This window comes from Chelmon rostratus, chromosome 5 (genome assembly GCF_017976325.1).
Source record: "Chelmon rostratus isolate fCheRos1 chromosome 5, fCheRos1.pri, whole genome shotgun sequence".
Taxonomy (NCBI): Eukaryota; Metazoa; Chordata; class Actinopteri; order Chaetodontiformes; family Chaetodontidae; genus Chelmon; species Chelmon rostratus.
Window position 1 is genome coordinate 3,338,064 of NC_055662.1, and position 5,699 is coordinate 3,343,762.

The window sequence follows — 5,699 nt, forward strand, 5'->3', positions numbered from 1 at the left end:
ACATTTATACTCACGCATTGACCCGAGCAGCAATGTTCTCGCCGTCTCCCTCTCCTTTGCAGCTGCAGCAGTGTTGGACTTCTGTCTAAAAACGTGTTCATACTCGCTGTATGAGCGCATTAAAATGTCTAATTCCAGTGGCGTGAAGTACGCAGCCTTCCGCTTCCCCGTTGCCATGGTGACTCCTCAAATCGGGGTTCCATTGATGCTGTCTTTTTATAGTTGTGGTGCACGCGCTTAAGTCGAGGTGAACCTACTCTGAGTTCATCAAACTAACTCAAATCTGCTGTTGTGGAATCGAAAATTGAGAGTTTCCTATCTCAGAGTAGATCAACTCAGAGTTTATTGAACCTGCTTTGTGAAACGGACCCCAGAACACAATGCAAGCCAGTCACACTGTCTGATCACTTCGCTTTGACAACTTGTTTTTAAAATCAGGTTCCACCGAGACTTGAACTCGGATCGCTGGATTCAGAGTCCAGAGTGCTAACCATTACACCATGGAACCACTATGTAGAACCCAGCCACTTCACTGGAACATCATGTAGGGGACATGATATCACCATGTGTGTACAAGTATGTTGATGCAGAGAAAAAGCAATCCTGTACTGGCTCACCCACTTCAGGAAGTGAGCTAATCTTCCACAGACAAGAGGTGATGCAGGAAATTGCAACTAAAGCCATCGTTCTGAAAGACTTCCTACAAACAATTAATCCAGAAACAAATAATCAAGAAACAAATAAGACCACTGTAAAATTAAACATGATACAGTGCACAAACACGTCATCATTTATTCCATTATATACAATATGCAAGAATATATCGTGGCTCGTCTTTTGCCACAACGCAACATCATCATGTCAGGAGCTGTGTTAGCCATACATGCAAGTGCAACATTAACACTGGACCTCTACTGTGTACCTCCCGACTGCCGTGATGAAAGCACAACAAACAGCTTTTATTAGAAAACCACAGTGAGAACAGAGTATCTAAATTATGTGACGACACACGCACAGAGCTACAGGTTGACTAGATGCCAGAGACTGCAAACCCATTGAGAATGCAGTAGAAGTGCATTCTGTCATTGACACCAAACACAAATAACTGCTGACAGTCCTCAGGGTCATGTCATAGGCAGCAGCTGCAGTGAAAAACAGCAGCTGTCAGAAGTGGGATTTGAGCCCACGCCTCCAGGGGAGACTGCGACCTGAACGCAGCGCCTTAGACCGCTCGGCCATCCTGACTAGAAAGATAAGAACTTAGTGGACATTTTCTCGAATACCAGGATACAGTGTACTGAACATGTCATCATATATGACTGATCAATACAATATGCAATTACATATCACAGCTCATCCTTCTTCAATGAGGAGCTGTGTTTGCCGACCATGCAAGCGCACAGTCCTGACTGGTTACTTTGGAACATTAGCGCTGCATCTCGACTGTGGACCTGGTGACTGCTGTGATGAAACAGACAATCCTGGAAGACATGGCGGGAAATCTGGAGCTTGAGCTGAAGAACAATGTCATGTACGGATTGCGTTGACAGCTACTCGAGATCAGAACACAATGCAAGCCAGTCACACAGGTGTGATCACTTTGCTTTGACAACTCTTGTTTTTAAAATCAGGTCCCACCGAGATTTGAACTCCTGTCGCTGGATTCAGCGATTATACCCCATCCCCATATAATCAAATATCAAATCATCATAAAAAATAGTCATCACCAGTAGGAATAATGTACAATGCATCACTGACATCATCGAGTGCCCCCTACTCATGAAATAATACATTATATTATTCTGTAAACTGGACTGTAAACTGTATATTGGGCGTGAAGAACAGATAAGAATTGGCTATTATTAATACAAGCACCCCATAAGTAAAAAGAAATCAGTACCAACAGCAATAAAATTCATCTTATTAAATTCATCTCTGTAAATGCATTCATGTGTGGAGGGGGATCAATATGTGGCCAGTGGTGTCACGCAAAATTGAGAATAAGTACAGCCTGATAATGGCTTGGGATTGAGCCCATTAGAGAGGGAGGGCATGGGACGTGTTTCCTGTATGCATCATGATGCGGATGGTTTCATAGTCAAAACCTGTGATGTCTCCTCCAGGGAATTTAAGCCTGTGACTGCAGCTGATAAGATGCCAAGATTTTACTTTGAAAAGGTGGTTGAAACATCAGCAAGTGAGCACAAACTGATATTACTGATTATAATCAATCTAAAGGTGTGCCTGGTGGAGTTGCCGCTTCTAAACACTGCAGCATGGAGCATTAATGACTTGAACTCTTCACATTTTAAAACCTGAAGACTTTCTATTTTGGACACTGTTTCTCTTCAAACACCTTTGGCTCCAGAGCTCCCTCTGGTGGAGCTAAGCGGCCACTGACAAACAGGTCACACACTGCAAATCCTCCAAAGCCCACTCAAGATTTGTCATTTTCAGTCATCCAGAAAGGTTTCTTCAATTTATAAATCGACTGTTTGTTTGTTGTTGTTTTTTTCTTCAAACCATATCTTTATTTGAATTGCTAATTATTTAATTACTTCAATTAACTTCATCTCTAAACATACCACACCATTCTGTTTTTAGAGAAAGCATTCAAACATGCAGTTATTCTTATAATTCTTTATCAAAGGTGTTGTACAATAGGAATGCACAACGAAATGCAGTTGGAGCTTCCTCCATGCTACACACACACACAGAAAATGTCTGAAAGATACACAAATCTTTAATTTAGAGCATAATTTAACAATAAAAGAAAAGACAATAAGTTGTATTATTTAGGTTAAGTTCAGCACACCATTATCTAAGTGTCTCTCACAGGAGATGGACCCTGCACAATGGTCTTTCCTGCCCTCTGGTTGATTTTCTTCGGAAGGGATTGTTTTAACAGTCAAACCGAGCAAAACAAAAGTCACTTCATTAAAGACTGCTTGAGTTTCTTGTCTGTTACTACACCTCACCTCAACCCGACATTAAAGTGCAGTCACTGCCCCGGTCACTGGATTGAGAGTCCAGACTGCTAACCAGAACCACAGATGTGGCTTCACGATGCATGAAAACTTCATTTCCTCAACGATTGTCTTTTTCATCACAGCAGTCAATGCTCCAAAGTAACCAGTCAGGACTGTGCGCTTGCATGTTGGCAAACACAGCTCCTCATTGAAGAAAGATGAGCTGTGATATATGATTGCATATTGTATTGTATTGTATTGTATTGTATTGTATTGCTGCAGTTCTCGTGCATCCTCAATCAAATTGGTTGGTAGCCTCTGACATCAAGTCAACCTGTAGCTCATCATTTACATACTCTGTTCTGATTCTAACATACACTGATATAACCTCAGTATGAGCTATTCCAACACGTGTGCTTGTTTCTGTCTAAGACAAACTGCAACAATGACTGTCCAGCATCCACTAGAGACTCAGATATTCAAATGAAGACCTTAGTATTAATGTGTGGACAGAGGTGAGCCTAAATTAGAGTTGTTCCACTGAAGATGTGATTTTTTTTTAATGTCTCCGTGTGTTAAAACCAAACAGACAGTACTGGCACCAGCTGTAAGACAATAATAAAGTTCATGAGTTATAAAGTTTTACTCAGTAACTCTGGGGTTTATAAGAGGAAGCTCCCTCCTGACAGGAAGTTTGCTCTTCTTGGAGCCTCAGAGGACTCATCAGTGCTCCCTGCAAACATACAAGCAGCTCTCCTAATGGGCATGGTATTAGCAAAAAAACATTCAAAAAAATTGGAAAACACCAACTCCACCATGCTTCAAAAACTGGTTGCATGAATTGGTTTCAGCCATTCACTGAGAAAAACTGCGAAATATTAATTTTAAATGCCAACTCACATTAGAGAAAACATGGGGTCCCGTTCTGCAACATTTGGAATCATCCTAATCACATTTGTATTCATTGTTATATCTTTTTTATTGCCTGCTGTTACTCTCTGTACAAAGATGTTTAAGGATTATCATGGAAGTCTTAAGGTACACTTTTTGTGCCCTTTGGCAAGTGTCATCATGGCTTTTTTGTTGTTGTTGTTGTTAATCTGTACCCCTCTCCATCAGTCAGAAGTGCGTGTGTGGGTGTGTGTGTATAGGTGACAGTGTTGGTTTTATTTGTTTGCTTGTTTGTTTGGTTTGTGTGGGCGGGGGGATTTGGGGGTATGACTGTTTTCTTTTTTGTTATGATAAATTCGTTAATAAAAATAATAATAAAAAAAATGAAAAAGTATTGCACAAAAAAAAAATATCTACAGCAAATGGCAAATGGCAGTGTGTAGAAAATAAAGTGTACCGTGACTGTAGGCATGACACAGTGAAAAGGGGAAAATTTGTGAAATAGGACTATAAAGAACAAACTATACAGAATAAAATATCAAAATAGCAAGCAGTAAAAAATTATATACATAATAATAAAATATCAAAAGTAGCAAACAGTAGTCATAAGAAATATTGTATATATATATATATTTTAGCTGTTATTGTACAGTGTAATGGCGTGTGGCAGGAAAGATTTCCTGTGTCTGTCCCTTCGACAGCGGAGCTGTAGCAGCCTGTAGGAGAAGGTGCTCCGCTGTCTGTCCACTGTGTGATGGAGAGGGTGCTGATCATTGTCCATGATGGATAACAGTTTATTCAGCGTCCTCCTCTCCACCACAGTCTGAAAAGACTCAAGTCTGAGTCCGAGTACAGAGCCAGCCTTCTTGATGATCTTATCAAGTCTGTTGGTGTCGCTGGCTCTGATGCTGCTGCCCCAACATACAACAGCAAAGAAGATGGCGCTGGCAACCACAGACTGGTAGAAGATCTCCAACATTTTGCTGCACACGTTGAAGGATCTCAGTTTCCTCAGGAAGTAGAGTCTGCTCATCCCCTTCTTGTACACAGTCTCTGTGTTGGATTTCCAGTCCAGTTTGTTGTCGATCACCACTCCAAGGCTTTTGTTGTCCTCCACCTCCTCCACCACCTCCCTTCTGATCCGTAGTGGCTGTGAAGGTGTCTTCTTCCTCCTGAAGTCCATCACCATCTCTCTGGTCTTGCTGATGTTCAGCCTCAGGTGGTTTTGTTCGGACCACTCGGACCACTGCGTCGTTAACGTCCATCCCCCGCAGCTTCTCACCCAATAGCAGAGGTTGAATGGTGTTGAAAGCACTGGAGAAATCAAAGAATGTGGTCCTTAGAGCGCCTCCTCCACCATCAAGATGCATATGGGCTCGTTGCAGCAGGTAAATGACAGCGTCATCGACTCCTAAATGGGGCTGATAGGCAAACTGCAGGGGGTCCAGGAATGTCTTCACCTGTGGACTCAGCTGGGCTAGGACCAATCTCTCCAGGACTTTCATCTCATGGGATGTGAGGGCGACTGGGTCAGATGGCCTCGGCTTCTTGGGGACTGGAACCAGGCAGGACGTCTTCCACAGCTTTGGGACTTTCTCCTGACTCAGGCTCAGGTTGAACAGATGTTCCAGTACAGGAGACAGCTGGCGAGCACAGGTCTTCAGGATCCTAGGTGTGATGCCATGACTGCAACACATGTCTCCCTCTTTAGGTCTCTCCAGATATTTTTGTCTCTCTGTACTAAGTGCAGTCAAGTAAAACGAGGAAAATGCCCCCACAAAAGATAAACATATATATGTATATGAAACCAAAATCATCATTCGTATCCGGCCTGTGACA

General features: G+C 42.3%; 2 non-coding genes across 2 annotated transcripts; both read right to left on the reverse strand.

Moving 5' to 3' along the window:
• Positions 1–436: 436 nt before the first annotated feature.
• On the reverse strand, positions 437–508 carry trnaq-cug. Its single transcript has one exon. It is a non-coding gene; the product is annotated as a tRNA-Gln (tRNA).
• A 654-nt stretch (positions 509–1,162) lies between these two features.
• Positions 1,163–1,245, reverse strand: trnal-cag. The gene has a single exon. It is a non-coding gene; the product is annotated as a tRNA-Leu (tRNA).
• Positions 1,246–5,699: the final 4,454 nt, after the last annotated feature.